This window comes from Tiliqua scincoides, chromosome 5, assembly GCF_035046505.1.
Source record: "Tiliqua scincoides isolate rTilSci1 chromosome 5, rTilSci1.hap2, whole genome shotgun sequence".
NCBI lineage: Eukaryota > Metazoa > Chordata > Lepidosauria > Squamata > Scincidae > Tiliqua > Tiliqua scincoides.
Window position 1 is genome coordinate 61,272,078 of NC_089825.1, and position 17,165 is coordinate 61,289,242.

Consider the following 17,165-nt stretch of genomic DNA (forward strand, 5'->3'; position numbering starts at 1 on the left):
AGATTACTCCATATGAGAGGCTGGAGGTGGATGGATGGGGGTGGGGAGTGAGCCCTATAGAGGTAGGAGAAACAGTGAAAAGAAAATTAGTGTTTCTAGACTATAAACTTAGAGAGCACAAAACAGAATTGTGGTTTCTGTAAGAATCTGAGAAAGGAAAATATGGAAGCAATGGGCATTTTTAAAATAACAGCTAAATATTTACCTCCACAATTATCAGTGTGGTCAACAGATATTAGCTGGCTTTTGATACAAATAAATGGGGTAGTTATTTTGGTGGGGGAAATTATGCCCTAGTAGAAGTTTGGTCCTAGAAGGAAAGTTGCATAATAAGTTTTGTTGCTGTATGTAGGACTGACTTTTTTTGTAACTTTACACCTGCTTGGAGAAGCTTGCAGGCTTGCTGGACCAGTAAGTGAGCACTTCCTGCCTATGGAAGGGAAGTCACTCTGGAGAGCACAAATATTTAGGATCTAGATACCGGCAATTATCACTTGATTTGCCCTATATCATGAATACTGCCTCATTTATCCATCTCTTTCATGCTACAAAAAATATTATTGGTATCTGGAAGGTCAAAGTACATCATTTTTACAATAATAATGGCCTTGCGTGGATGAAGCCAAGGGTAAGACAGAACAAGTTCATTGACTCCCTTTCTTACACCCAGAAACCTGAGATTTACAATAGTTTTACAGTAAGCAAACACACTAAATTAGTGACATATAGTGTCACATAAAGTGTGACATATAAACGCGAGCTATAGGCTTTTTTCTTTTTCTTTTTTAATATTTTGGTCACCAGCTTTTCCCACCATAATATATAAAAGAAATGCATGGCAAAACCCTTGTTCATACAAATAATGACCTTCATCAGACTTTTATTTCCCTCAGCTGAGGATATGGGCACCATCCAAAGAATAGGAAGAATGCTTATATCCTGTGGATTTCAGTAAGTCTTAACTATATTTAATGCTGCACTTGAATTATTTCTCATTTCTCTATGTCGCCCTTCACCTAAGGAGCTCAAGTGAGTGTGTACAGGAAGAATAATCCTTAAAAGCCACATGTTAGATAAGGGCAAAAGAGAGTAACTGACTGGCTCAAAATAACACAGTGAGCTTCACAGGACTCACATGGGGATATGAAACCAGGTCTTTGTGGTCTGAATCCAACAGAGAAACCCCACAAATGCACTAGCAATAGGATGTGTCCTATGACATCATCAAAATTTAAATTCGTGGAATTTTACTGACCTTCTAAAACCAAAGATATGGACTGTCTGCAGAAAATGTGGACAATAGTTCAACAGCAGAGTGCATGCTTTGTATGCAGAAGGTGTCAGGTTCAACCCCTGGCATCACCAGATAGGGATGGGAATAACTCCTGTATGAAATCTTGGAGATTTTATAAAAACTTTTATTTAAAAAATTCACAAAAATTTATATAAAAACTTCTATATGCTGGATGCAGGATGTCCTAGTCAGGGATAGCTGTGTCAGTGCTTTCATGTAGGTGCAGCACGGTCTTTGTGGTGCTTTTACACAGGAATGATAGCAGTGACCTGGGAAGAGCTCTGAAGTATGTATGTTCCAACTGTACACACCTTCAGAGTGGAACCAGTACATATTTTGGGGATTTAGAATAGATAATGTTTTTCTAAATCCCCATTTCAGCATTCTAATTACCTAGTTCACAAAAAATGTGTCTCCATACTGGAACACCTTGGTTGTTCATGCTCCCTTCTTATGACACACACTATTCAGACTATGTGTGGACTAATATGTGAAGAACAGCAAAGGGACAGAGAGATGTCTCATTATTTTATGGCAGGAATAGGCAACTAGCATGAGGGGGAGGGTTAAAATGGCCCCCAACCGAGTCCCCATTCCTGTATTTGCCCAGGTCTCCCACATTAAGGTAAGAGCAAAAGGGCGTTTACTGTCCTAATCACCAGTATGAATGGCAATCACGGGTCTGCCAGAGTTCGTCACTTGTGCATGTCAGCTGCTCACTCCTGAGCAGCAGGCCAAGAATCAAACAAAGGGAACTAAGAAGCTCAGGTGAATAATGGGAGGGCTCTGCCAAAGCATCTGTTGCTGGTCACACAGAGACAGGAGAAAGATTAAAAAGCCTTTGTCTGTGTATTGTATGAAAGCAACTCAGTGGGCAGAGCTAATGTTTCCCTTCAGTTCAATTATAACTCTGGAGCCTATTATTTTTACAATGCCAAACTGCTAGGTGAAATTGGTTTGTTTATTTTTTTTAAAGGCAAATCTCCTCAAACTGCTAACAGGACTTGCCAACCAGGGGTTCTACAGAATGATGCCTCCCCACTACTGTAATGAGGCAACACATCAGGGTCAGAGAGATCCAGGTTCAAATTTCCACTTGGTCATGAAGCTGGGTGACCTTAGACTACCACACCCTCTCAGCCCCAGGGGTGTTGTGAGATAAAATGGCAAGGGGGAGTACACTTCTTTGAGCTCCATCAAGGAAGAGTGGGCTAAAAATGTGGTTTATTTTAATAACCCCTGGAATAACTAGTTAACATGACTTAAGAATGCAAATAGACAGTGCTGCTAGTTTAACCTTATAAGAAAAAGCACAAAAAGCCTTTCTGACTGAAGGTTCACAGTCAGGATTCTGAGCCCTCAACAAGAATTAAATGTTAATGCTGTACCCATATCACTGTCATTACCTGATACAGCCACATCAATCATTTAAAAGCTAAGTCAGCAGGACACCTCCTTGGCTATCAAAATGCACAGAGGCGAGGAAGAAGCTGGACAACTGCTGGGGAACCTTCCTGCCCTATACATCCTCCTCCTGGGTTAAAACAGACTGTATTCAAAAGCCCTTTGGTCGCAAGCAGATGTTCAATGCATTTTGATCCCAAGTCCCAGTGTGCTTGCATTAGTATTCCCGCTAGCATGTTTGTCCCTTCGTGTCTATGCGTTAAAGCTCTATTTAAAATCTGCCCATGTCCCTAATCTGCCCATGGACCTTTTAATGAATATTCAGGGCCAGTCTGCTGCCTCTGGCAAAGAAGGGGGGACGACTATGAGAAGAGCTAGTGTGGTGCATAAGTCCCGTAGCTCTCTCTCACACACTCACCCCTCAAAAGAATGACAAAATCCCTACAAAGCATGGCATTTCCACAACAAAGACGGAAGCAGGACCAAGGAGTTTTCTCCAGAGAATATGCGCCACAATCAGTGCTGCTAAACTCACAAGAAATCCAGCTGCAATCATTCAAGCAGCCAAGTCCAACATAACCACAAGACTGTATGCCCTCTGACCCCTCACTTCGGTTCTACAGAGCCACAGCACAAAAGCACGCTGACACACAGTCTGTTTTCACTGATGAATCAGTATCTAGACCCTATTCCAGAGTGCAAGTGTTGGCCCAGTCCCCTTTATTTCTGTGAACTCCTTTGACCAGCTTTAAGCAACAAGAGATTCTCACACACAAACATAGAAATACCCAAACAAATAAAAGCCACCTGAGGACACTGTAGAGCTGGCAGCTTCTTTTTCTTTTTTTTTTAACCTCACAAATAACTAACCTAGCTCTGTGTAGACGTGTGGGCAGACGGGCTAATAAAATGATTAGGAACGATTTTGGAAGGTTGTTCCAAGTTACCACTTCTACATTTTATTCATGCAATAGATAAAAGTAGAAGATAGCCATTATGTAAAATTAAAGAACTCAGTAGAACTTTGCCACTTGAATTACTAGCGGAAATACAAGTATCATTATTAGTGTGAAAATACAAGTATCGTTATTAGTGTGAATAATGCAAGTATCAGGAAATACAAGTATCATTATTAGTGTGAAAAATATAATACACTTTTTGAAATACTAGAGTTCTCTAACCTGTAAACTAAATATTAAGAGACCTTAATGGGTAAAGAGAACAAGCAAGACAACAGAATCAAAAGTAGCAGCCATACAATTGCTATTATATACTTGAATGAGAGGAGTTCTTTTTTCTGATAGCAGAAAAAATAAACTCACCAGATGTAATTTGCAAAAGATGAAGTGACATCAGATAGGTTTTTGCTCTCTTGGAATACATCAATATCTTTTGGAAACAAGAATATGGACCCAGTTCAATATGCTGACAGGTTAAAAAAATTGCATGTAGTACAACTATCAAAGCTACAGACCCTACACAAGGCACACAGGATAACAGACAAATTTCAAAACTAAGTACATAGAGTTGCCATTGTATTCTTTACATCAATTGCAGGTTCACTTCCTGATAAACTGCTTTGGTATTTCATACTTCACCCCTCCACAGAATTCTTGATATCTAAATATTTTTCTTTTGTTATTTTGTTTGTTAGTCAGACAACAACCTGTGACAGGTGCTGTAACCCTACACATGTGGCCAGCCCCCCCACCTCAATTATAAATCTCCCCTCTCCCAGCAAGCTACATCAAACACAGCACAGTTGCCCCAAACAGTCTCAGACCCAACCAGGCAATTTAAATCAAGTGAATCTTTCCATGCCTTTCCTACAAGCTACGTGTGGATCACTTTTCCAAAGTTCTTGCTGCACAAGCTGCTTCCAGGAAAAATAAGAACACAGTCTTCCTCAGTTTAGGAAAGAACCCCAGATGATTTGAGGTGAAGTGCAGAAGAGCCTTGCTGGAGTCTTGGCATGTCAGAACATGCTTGCACAGTGGCTTATCATCACAGAGGAAGGTTAATGGAAGTGCCATTCCACACCCTGTTCTCCATACATGCAGGCTCATATCCAGAAGTCTCAACTTTGACAAAGTACACCAGGTGCGTTTTCAAGCACCTGCACTCTTGAACCAATTTTTTATTTTGGAAAAGGACAACCTGTTGAAAAACCATTTCCAAAGCACGATACATTTTACATAAACGGCACTTCCAAGTATATAGTTATATCATGACATTTATAGTTCAGAGTGCCTGGTGCTTATTTTTGAAGGCAGAACTGCAGCTGAGTCCAGTGTTCCTCTGTCTACTTGTTTTGTTTGGGTTATGTTGTCAAGCTGGAAGTCAGGCTTGAGTAGCTCTTTCCTACTAATTCAATGTGAAATGGCAGTTGCAATCACCTGAGGCTAAGCATTAGGTTTGGAAACGGAGCTAACACCTCCTTAGGGCTGGAATTGTTTGAGCTGTGTGTGTTTCCCTGACTTAACCCTGTGCCCCCTGCTTATGTGCGGGTGTGCACAGAGAAAGAAACCCTTTCCAAAATGAATAAAACCCATCCCTGGTGCTAACTTTTATTGGAAATGTTAGATCAACAGTGCTACTTTTTAAGATTAGATGAGCTTTATTTTCTATTTATATTATAGCCTTGCCTGATTTTGTATTTTCTTTATTCTCAACCACCTATTTCAATGCTAGTAGCTTGTGTTCCCATGCACAGAAACCTGGACGTTATTATGAGAGCACAATTTTGTACTGTCCAGTAAGACCACACATAGTACTTTGGAAACATTTTTCGATAGCGCCTCTTTTCCAAAAATAAGAGCAAATGCACATTTAGTGGTTGCAACCCAGGAGCAACAGGCCAAGGTCTATCCCCCTTCCCACACACACACACACACACACACGTACAAGGGAGGGATAATAGCTGGGTGTTATATGAAGCTACTTAATGGATGCTTTGAAAGCACTTTCAAGGTCTCCCAGTGGAAAATGCTGCCTAAGAATTATTAATGATGGAGCTGGCTCCATCCATGAAGGCATTTTGATCAGCCAGCGGTACACGTTTTCCACTTGTAGCTCAAAACATGGTTGGTATTGTTTCTCCTTGCAGCAGCAGCACCATCTATAAATGACTGCTAGGAAGTTGCCTCATGTTTATTATTATTCCATGTGGCCCTTTTATCATAGGAGGCTACTGTTCCAAAATACGACCCATATAAACTATGAGAATCCCAAGGGCTACAGCTCATTTACTGGTGAACTCTCTTCTCTCTCTCTCTTTTTTAAAGCCACAAATCAAGACACAGTCCTTTTCAGCGCTTGACCCACTTTACAAACTGTAAGCCCTGCAGGGTGCTGCTGTGAAATATTGCAAAAATAAAGCTCCTCTTGTCAACAACCACTACCTTTCCTGGCTGGTTAATCACAAACCAAATGGAAATAATTGTAAAACTACAAGCACACGTTTAACTCTCTCTTGGCGCAACATCCGAGATGTAAGATGAAGCCAGCTGGGTCTGTTTACAGGGCTAGCTCTACTTGAGTAGGAAAAGCACTCTTCTCAATAATTACAGTCCAGTTAAGCTCAAGCTTAAATCCCATTTCTTAAGTGTAACTGGTAGGGCTCTAAGCTACTGTCAGTAGACTGATCTACTAAGATTTTGGTTGATTCACCAATAGAGCTGGAGGGGTGTTCCAATTTTATTCAGAGGGTAACATTTAATTAAGGGGAGGTGCAAGTTAAAGAAAATGCTACTTTTAATTTTGGAGGCTAATTTGATTGTGATGAATTATGTCAGTTCCAACAAAATGGAAAACAAAATATTATTTTTTCCTTCTAAGAATGAGCTCAATCTTTTGATCATTACGGTGTGTGAATCTCCCATCAAAGTCTGGGTCCATCCTTACAGAGCGATACTAAAGGGTGCAGGGACCTGCATCCAGCACCTGGGGGCACAAGTGCAGGCATACACACATGTCTTATATTGAGCCCATCACTGGTCTACATACTCTGAATTCAAGACACTCTCCAAAGCCTTAGGCAGGGGTCTTTCCCAGCCATGCAATCCAAGATGACAAGACCCAAGCCTGGGGCCCTCTGCTTGCAAAGGACATGTTCTACCTTTGGCATCCAAACACTTCTCTCTCACCAAAGGGGTAATCAGCACTTTCAGAAACTCCAGCACAAACTATTCAAGCACATGGAGGAGAACATGCCTCCTTAGAGATGCTATCACACTCCCCTTTTGCTGGCTTATTTTTACTAACAGATTTCAGAACACACACCCTGAAATCTGTCACAAGAAAAGAAGAGCCCCTAGGACAGCAGCAACAAGAAGGAGAGCAAGGGCACCACCAAGGGGTCATTGCTCTATTATCAGTTCAGGTGTCAAGTAGCTGACAAAGTCCTGCACTAACACATGCACACCCCAGCTTACTAGCAATGAGTGACAGCAGCACCCATTGCTCGTCATCTGTTCCAGCACCCATTCTTCTTGTGCCCCCCCTCACTAACAAATGAGGGGGGTATCTGTAACAGCTGACCAGCACTGGGGGATTCAGATGATGAAGCTCAGGAAGTACTTGACTGGTGACAGACCTGGCCGACTTCCCTACGTACTGTGCTACCGCTTCTCCTCCTGCCACCATGGTAAGAAAGGGATTGACTGCCTTTCTGTTTCAGTGGAAAAAAGTTAAGGCCAGCCCTGCACGGTACTGTAGCAAGTAGAATTGGAGAACCTGGGTGAAATTGAGTCCAATAACCAAGACAATAAACTGAAGACCAATTTTCACATTATTGTGTCCAGGTGTGAGGGAGCGCACCAGGATGCCGGTCTGCTGTTGTCTTGTGTGCTCCCTGAGGCAATCTGTGGGCCACTGTGAGATACAGGAAGCTGGACTAGCCTGATCTTGCTTTTTCCCAGTTTACCTCAACATTCTTAATGGAGGCCATGTGCTATAGGAGGCATATTCAAGCCAATATATTGTACAGTGGGCCCTTGTTATCCAGGTGAGTTCCATTCCCAGAACCCTCACACTTACCAAAATCTGCTGATTAGGGCACTAAAATTCTCCAAATGCGATTGGAGCTGTGCTCCGGTCGCATCCGGAGAGTGTTCTGAGGGTTGGAGAAGCTGCACACAGCCTCTCCAACTATCAGAATGCCTTCTAAAAGCATTTCAATGCAACTTCCAGTTTCTTGGAGGAAACCAAAAGTGATTTTTTTATGAAGGCATTCTGAAGGCATTCCTTGCACAGCCTCCTCAGCCCTCAGAACACCTTCTGGGTGAGACCAGAAAGCAGCTCCAGTCATGTTTGGAGGGTCCAGGTCAGGCCACCCATGGGTTCAGAACTCACAGATAATGAAAGCTGCAGGTACTGAATCTGCAGATAAAAAGGGCTGACCTGTGAATTATTTTATTCACACTCTGACCCAGGGCTAACCCAAGCCCCCCTGAGGTGACATGCCAAATGCTGCCCCTCTTACCCAATTATGTGCCAGCCTTTGCTCCTCCCATCTGTCAGTGTTCTAGCTCAGCATTCTTCTTTCTTCCATATTTTCTCTTCCTTTCGGTCCCCCTCTTCCTTTTCCAATTCAGGCAGTGGGAGGAGAAGCAGTGGGGCAAGTAGATGGAAAGAGATACACGCCTGCCACTAACCTGCTGAGTTGACCACTTCAGTTGGCCTCATGAATGGGTTGGCCATGCTCTGACCTTCTATCACTGCCTTGTGGCTCCCTTTCCCTCTTTTCCCTCCACCACAATCCCAGGAGCGGACTAGGGGGAGGAGCATTAAGTCTGTCAACACTGTCAACAACGTGATATATATAGATATATATACCTGGGCCCAGAATAAACATTTATCACTGGAGTATTTGCAGTACATATAGTTAAAAAGGAGTGTTTGATCAATCAGTCGAAGAACTAGCAGCTCTAGGGTGGGACCTGAGACAGGGCCAGGCAGATCTTACCATGGTACAGGCAGAAGCTAGCAGATCTTTAGTTTCAGTTTTTCAGGCCTCAGTATTAGTTACCTTGTAGAGCAGAGCTGAGCTTTACAGTCACATCAGTAAAATACTAATAAAATACATGTTGATTAGCAACCTTACTTAATACCTTGCATCTACTGAGGTTCTATTGGGATTGGTTTATTGTTACAGTCTGTACTACAGTACTAGCATACATAGCTCCATAACAAACATTGGTATTGTAGAAATGTATTTTGCTTCCCTCACTGAATTAGAACTGTGGTTCTCACACATTTAGCACCGGGACCCACTTTTTAGAATGAGAATCTGTCAGGACCCACCGGAAGTGATGTCATGACATCATCAAACAGGAACATTTTTAACAATCCTAGGCTGCAATCCTACCCAGGATTAAGTCCCATTTACTACCATTTTTTAAAAGAATATACATAGTAGCTTGTTAAAAGTACACGTCTGAAACATTTCCCAAAAGCGGTCACATACCATGGTAGCATCAAGTCTAATATATTAAAAATCAAATATTGAAATGAACGGGGACCCACCTGAAATAGGCTTGCAACCCACCTAGTGGGTCCCGACCCAAGTCTGAGAAACACTAAATTAGAAGAAAAATACTTTTCATGAAGGCAATCTGTGTAAAAAGGACGAGGTATCCGATTTCTTCCCAATTTCTGTATGAGTAACTTTTTGTTCTTTTTGGAAACCTGAAAATCAATCACAAAAAGCTGTGTGATCATCATTATCCACAGACAGACATTATCTCTTCTCAAAAGTAAAAGTTTTTTTTCTTGTGTTTTTTTTTTTACAGTAAATGCTTTGCCCAGATGACAAATTTCAGTGGATTTTTAAGGGATTAATGATTGGTTTGTTAGCCACTCTGCCATTTAATAAGCCTCTTAACATCCACATTGACAAGCCATTGACAAGCATGGCTTAATTCAGCAAAAAGAATGTTTTCCCAAACCTATGTTCTTCAAATTTACCACTTCGTTATGATATATTTTACTTACTCTTTCCTCTGGTAACCAGTCTTCTAATAGACTTGCAATTTTTGATTTTTGTTTTTAAGAGGTTGTCATCTTCAAGGCAACTTCCTCCAAAGAAGCTGCATCTTAAATGCTACAGTGTCTTGCTAAACATCAAATTCTATGCCTATTCCTAAAACAAGCTTCTCTTAAAAGCACATGAACCCACATAAACAACAGGACCAATATCAAGGTGGTGAAACGCAACCTCCTACTCTGGAATACACCAAAAAAAGTGTGCAGAAATCTGGCATTCACGCTACTTAATGTGGAATCACAGAATTTAAACTTGTGTTGTATTCACATGAAAGTTTCTAGACCTCACAGTTGTAAGGACAAAAAAAAATGCAGACAGTGATGCAACTGTGTTACAAGTCTGTTTTGCAGATAAGACTTTCAGATCTCTATTAAGGCATTCCTCATTTCAGAAGGCACCACACTTCAGAAGCTGACAGAAAGTAGATCAGGATCTAATGACAGACCTCTGGGTAGTTTGCCACAATAGTGGCAAATGTTTCTGACTCCCAGTCATTTAACAAGTGCAACACAAGCCCTTGAAAAAGCATCATTAGAATCCCTGATCTAAAGTACTATGATTCAAAGATGTGTACATACTTGTACAGTATACACAGGTCATCCCAATCTATGGCTCTTAGGGTGCAGTAGGAAATGTCTGCCATCAACCTGAGCCACTTGCATTCAGTTCAAGCCACTAACCTGCACCTGGCTTAGGTTTCTCATAAAGAAACAACAGATTATGCAATGCTCAAGTTTGTCCATGCCTGCCACAGAAAATAATGGAAACCCCTTATGACGTTTATCAGTTCTTAACTGTCCTTTACATTTTCATCTTGCAAGATGGATTTCAAATCTCTCCACCCTGTCTCCTATATTGTAAGCAGTCCAAGGCAGATTTTCAATTTAACTGGGTGGAGGGGGGGCACAAGGCATTTAAAACGTAACATACTTCAGTCAGCACAGGATAAAGAGGATTAACAGTCTGCTATGCAACCGTGTATTATTTATATTACAGACCTTCGATATAGTTTCAACTCGTCATCCTTCACTTATGTGGAAGAATGAATAAACTGCAGGAGGGATAGCACTGAAATCAACACAGCTGCATCTAAATTAATTTGGTCTGGAATATTTCTAAAGTGGCACAAACTCACCGGCAGCTTCCCCCCCCCACCCCAGTCCTGGCCCCATTAGAGATGAAGGAGAATGTATTTTCCATATCCACATAGGAAATATAAATGTTCTATTTGGTTGCAAGTGCAGCCTGGCAGCAGGGGGGGGGGGAACAGGACAAGATGAGAGGAAAATTCAAGTCCATTCTGCTGTATTCCAAGCAAGCCCCCCTCCAAAAAAATCCCAAAGGAGCTCCCCTACTTATCTAAATTTTACAAACATACAGGCCTGCAATTCATGTACACACTTCTGTGAACTGAAGTTTCACGTCTTCCACTTCTGTTTAAACCTCAACACCTTAAAGAAGGGTAGGTGACAAAGGAATGATACTATGCCTTCCCAGGTATAATCTTAATGTTCAAAAAGCAAATCAGAAAGTGAAGTGAGAATTTATCTACAATGCAAACATCAATGCAAACATCTATCCTTCCATTTTATACTAGTCAAAAAGCAGTACCTCCTTGATAGAAATTTTGGAAATTTGAGAATGAAGATGAAAAGCATGCTAATTGTGATGGAATTAGTGAGAACACATCTCTCAGTCCAGAAGACAAAATCACTTGGAAACAATGCAGAAATTAAAATAAAACCTATGCATTTAATAGGTAAGGATGCAGAAGCAGGCAGCTGCTAGCACCAAAAGTCCATGGGGCTCTACAAGTGCTCAGCTGGAACACTTGAAAAGCTCCAATTTGTTCATTGTTACTAGAACTGGCACTAGGTGGCTGGGTTCCTGAGGCAGAGCCCTGCACTGTATCTCCCATGACATCCTCACGCACCCCACGGTGGTGGACTGGTTATAATCACTGACACTGAGGGTTGTTGGCTTGGCCAGGTGGGCCTTCTGATGGTCATGAGCCCTCATCCAGGTCAACCTTGATTGTTGCTCTCAAACATATTCTTCCACTTGACAAATAATCTCATCTTGGAGAAGAAGAAGGGGTAGGTAATGAGGCAGGTGTTCCACAGATGCCCAAATCATCCTTTCCCACTGAGGACCTTTGGAAGGTTTCCAGGAATGAAACCAGAAGGAGAATGCTCTGCTTATCCATGGGATCACCTGACCCTGCCTCCATCCTTCCTCAAGGTTATTTGCCCTGGGAAGGTGGGAGGGGGATTGCAAGCAAGGAAAGGAAGATAAGGTGATGTCCCACTCAAGGTGGACTGTGTCTGCCTCAATTCTGCTTGTGATAATTTGAGCAGAAGCATTTATCAAGCAACTCTGCACTGAATGATTACTATCTCTCTAGTGTAGACTGTAACATCTAACAATTCTACACATAGATTTATCTCCATATAGGTATGATTTAGAAAGTCACAGCTTCTCACACTTTCAAACCAGCTGTAAAGAAGTGGTACATACAGTAAAAAACTGCAGGTGGTATAGTCACATTATGATAGATTTAGAAATTGTGCCAATCATCTTCTTTAAAAATTCAAGGCAGCTTATGCAAGAATAAAAATTATCCAAAAGTACCTCACACAATTGTAGCTAACACAAAAACACTACAACAGAAGTAGCACCTTGGATTGGAAGCAAGTTAGATCAATTGTCACAATGTTTAATATTCTTTTAGAAGCAAGGAATGGTACTTTAAACCAACTGAGGCTTCCAAATAATTTTAAGGGATGTTTTAAGCACAGCACATTGCCAAAGCAAATTCTCAAGGTTAAAAATACATGAAAGAATGTGACCAGATCCTCATTTTCCCAGAAAGGGCACAAGTGATATACCAGACATAACTGGAGAAAGGTAACCCTGGCCATCATAGACACTTAGTTTTCCAGGCAGAAAAGACAGATCCAGCAACCCTAGACAGTAAGCTTGTGAAGGAAACGGATACTCCATAAAACAAGAGGCCAACTCACTTCCCTATGATCACCAAGATTCCCCATTTGAATCAATTCCAAATTGCTTGGAGAAGTGATTCTACTGTACCATTCATTTTTTAGCTCTCATCCACCATCTGCAGATGGATCTCTGAGTGAGTTTCAAATAATTCCTATGCAAAAGTATAAGAATTTGCAAGATGGCCTTCAGTTTATCCAAGCTTCAGGGATCACATGTTTTTTCCCCCAGTAGATAAGAGATCCAACTGAGATGGTTAATGTGCACAAGTCTTATATTCTAGGGCTTGATTTGATTTAAGACAAAGCTCAGCCTTGGAACCTGTTACCAAAGCCAGAGCTAAAACAGAAGGAAAGTACGACAGACTTTTGGCTGGCTCTCCTCCTCGAGAACAGGAAGTATGGATGTTCTCCATGTTGACTTTTGAGAGCACTGCAGGTGCTCCACCTGTTGTTGTTTAGCATCCTCAGATGACACAACTAAAAGGTCAGGAGAGACTAGTGTTTCCATGTGCCTTTAAAACTCACAAAGACCAGATGCTTCCATGTTTATCACATAAGGCATAACACCAAAATTAGGTATAATTTAATTTTACTGGAAATAGTTCTTGACATTTTAAAGAGAATTAGGAAATATCTTTTTGAGAGCAAGGTGCCACAAGGGTGACAAGAGTCATTCTAGTCACAACAAATTCGTGAGTCAATTACAGCTAGCAGCTGACAACTTCAGCTCAGTCACGATAGAATAGCCTCTTAGGGCCCAAACCTATCCAAGCTTTCCAGTACTGATGCAGCCTTGTCAGTGGGTTACACACTGAATTCGGGTGGGGGGGGGAGCAGTCATGAAGGCCTCCTCAAGGTAAGGGAATGTTTGTTCTCTTACTTCAGGGCTGCATTGCAGTTGCATAGATGTTAGAAATTTGGATAGGATTGGGCCCTTTGTATTTCAGACTATTATCCCAATGAAAGTTAACCTATGCAAATCTAACGGAATGTTCTACCAGACACTGTCTCTTCGTCCTTGCCTTCACCCACTTCCCTGATCAAAAGCAAAAAAGAAGTCCAAAAGCCAAACTGGAACATTACATTCTGACTCTGCCATACAAAACTTCAACTATCAATTTATTAAAGTGTCTGGCAAAACTAATCAATGCCTCTGGCCCAGTGGTTCTCACACATTTAGCAACGGGATCCCCTTTTTAGAATGAGAATCTGTCAGGACCCACTGGAAGTGATGTCATGACCGGAAGTTACATCATCAAGCAGGAAAGTTTTTAACAATCCTAGGCTGCAATCCTACCCACACTTACCCAGGAGTAAGTCCCATTGACTATCATTGTTAAAAGAATATACATAGTAGCTTGTTAAAAGTACAGATCTGTAACATTTTCCCAAATACAGTCACATTCCATGGTAGCATCAAGTCTAATATATTAAAAATAAAATATTGAAATCAATGAGGACCCATTGATAATAAGGCAGTGTTATTCACACTGTGTGGCGCGGCTCTTTAGGGAGGCGCCAGCAACTCAAAGGGGAGGCGTGGCGGGATGTCCTCTCGCAACGATACAGTCACACCCCTGGGCAGAATATGAGCCCATCTTCTGCCCATCCTCTGCGCTTTTTTTTAAAGCAGGAGTTGAAAGCAGAAGAAACGCCCCGCCCTCTTCTGTGTTTGATGCATGTTGTTTCCAGAGCTCTTCGACTCCAAACCCCATCTGGCAAGTACCAAGCATGTTCAGTTTGCAGTCCTTAACCCTCACTGATCCTTGTCCAGTTGGTTCCTAGTTCCCAGCCTATGATAGCTTCTCATCAAAGTGAAATCTCTCAAAGTGAAACCCCCTCCCTCTTCCACTCCCCCCTTTCAATCTCCAAACCTTTCCGCTTTCCTCCCCCTCCCCAAATAAAACACTTCCTATTTTACCAGTCACCAGGGCTCTTAAAGTTGCTTCCATGCAGTTGGCCAAGGGGGAGGGGAGAGACAAGCACACACTTTACTTGGACAGGAGCAGAAAAAGGGTACTGTTTTTAAAGTGATTTATTAATCTTGTTGTTTGACTGAAGAGGAGAGGCTGTATTTTTAAAGTGAAGAATCTTGCTATTTGAAGGGAATACTTAGCAGCCACTGATGAAGTGATTGCCAGCCCAATCCCATCCACACTTTCCTGTGAGTAAGCCCCATTGACTATAATGGGATTTACTTCTGAGTAGACATGCATAGGCTTGAGCTGTGCATCTCCTAGTATAGGAGACAAATCAGCTTCCTAATCAAACCCTTATCAGCTCTGATATATTTTCATGGTCTATTTTTGTTTTCCCCACCAGCTGCTGGAAAAATTTAATTTAATTTAATTTAATTTAATTAATAAAGGGTTCAGTCCTATCCAAGGAGAATGGGAGAAATGACTAGTTGGATTGGGGTCCACAGGCGTGTGTGTGTGTGTAATGTTGGTCAGACTGGTTGTTCACAAAATTCATTTGATAAAACAATTCTATTGGTATGCTTACATAGTTTATCCCGATCGACTAATTAAAAAGGTGATCGGAGTTTGTTTGGCCTGGCCTGGAACACGAGAGTCCCTCCCTAATGGGGAATGGAAGGGGGCTGGGGCTGGCAGCTATGGCAGGCCTTTTAAAGGGCGCAGGACCCAGCCCTCTTCCTCCTTTGCATGTGGGCACCATGGGAATACCCGCCCGCCCACCCTAGAGGCAGTCTGAGTCTAACTGGTCGCCGTTTTCGAGCTGCCATTGGTCACTTTAAGAGGGAAGGTGGTGCGGGTTAGGAGGTGTGAATGGGACTCTGGGCATGCACCTTCAGGCGGCATAGGCAGGGCGGAACCCTATTTCAGTCCTCAGGGACTCGGCGGCACAAGGGCGTAGACGGGGCCCTGGCCAGGACCGCGGGGCACACCTCAGAGGCTCAGCGGCTCGAGGTGGTGCAGTCTGCGGTCCGACTGCCTTCCCCTTAAGGGACAGACATGGATGAGACGCGCCGCCCAGCAGCGGGGCGCGACCTGGAGTCGGGTGCATGCCCGCCTGGGGGCAGAGGTTTCTGGTACCGCCCAGAGGTCCTGACCCGCACCACAGGGGCTTTCGCTGCCTCGGATGCTGCAGGTCTCAGCCTCCTCTTCTCTTGTTAATGTGAAATAAAGTTGCCCTTTCTCCCATATCTGTTGTCTCGAGTGTTCATTGGACAGTGCGGAAACAACAAAAAAAGAGTCCTCCTGGGCCAGACAATATCTACTTACTCCAGCATCCTGTCTCCAACAGTGATCAGCAGCTGATCATTTATAAAGCATGTATATTGCTGTGTATTAATAATATATATTTTAAGATCTGCATTTAATTAATTATATGATTAATATAATTAATATAGTTACTATATATTTAATATTATATTAAATATAATATTATATTATATTTAATATAGTTAATATTTCTGGCCACTTCCTGTTTAATGATGTCACTTCCAGCCCTCAGGAACATGATGGGGAGTCATGACCAACAGCCACCGGGGTCAAGGGAGCCACTGGCCGGAAAGGTTTGAGTACCACTGCCCTAAGGATAGGTCTCATGATAGAGATAATGTATAGGAACTCTCCTTCAGAGTGACTGGAACACAACTTTGAGTCAATATTTAGCAAATCTGGCAATTCACTGAACACTGCAACTTAACTCAAGCATCTTGAAAATGAGGCTGTGATAGTAAACAGATGCTTCAAGCACCCTTTAAATTACTGTTTGTACACTGCACTGAAAACTTTAATGTTCTTAGCTGATAACACAGCAGAGTGTGTAACCAAACTATACTATTTTATTCAAAGCCACTGTCCCCAACCCAAGCACAAAACAAATACTAACCACGGGAATAATGTATCCTTCAGGAATTAGAGACAATGTACAGTATACACATATTCAGAGAACATCAAATTAAAATATTATCAATGATGTCAATGAGTTCCATAGTTTCCTAACTTCAGAGTACTCAATTTATGCCAATGCTGCTAGATTAACAAAATAATTATTACAGTTGGGTCTTGACCAGTATCTGTCCTTGGAAAGAAGGCAAAGAGACTGAACACCTCAGGTCAGTGGTTCTCAAACTTTTTAGAGGTCCTAGAAGCTGCTGACTGACATATAAATGCCAAGGGTGTGGCTATAATGGTGACTGGGTAGCAGCAGGTAAAGACGGTAATTTGTACCCAGGTCAATGGTCAGAAAGGGAGCCCAGGAGACAAAGAAGAGGGCCCAAAAATTTACTGGGATCTTATATTTTCCTACCTCACTGCCCATGTAGGATGCTGTGTGTGTTGCCGCTGCTGCTGGTACCAAAAGTCATATGAGCTGGGTCAAGGAATGCATACCTGACACTTAACGCAGTGTCAAATCTAGGAGGTTACCAGTCTGCTACAGTAGCTCT

General features: G+C 42.1%; 1 protein-coding gene across 9 annotated transcripts in view; it reads right to left on the reverse strand.

The window, feature by feature from the left end:
• Positions 1–17,165, reverse strand: part of COA1 (cytochrome c oxidase assembly factor 1) — a 107,859-nt gene that overhangs the window by 72,571 nt on the left and 18,123 nt on the right. For 4 of the 9 annotated variants that reach the window (XM_066631075.1, XM_066631067.1, XM_066631068.1 and 1 more), the window contains exon 2: positions 9,224–9,385. The exons of the other annotated variants lie outside the window; for them this stretch is intronic. The gene's annotated coding sequence lies outside the window, so the exon portion shown is untranslated. The remainder of the gene's footprint in view (positions 1–9,223; positions 9,386–17,165) is intronic. 9 annotated transcript variants of the gene reach the window in all.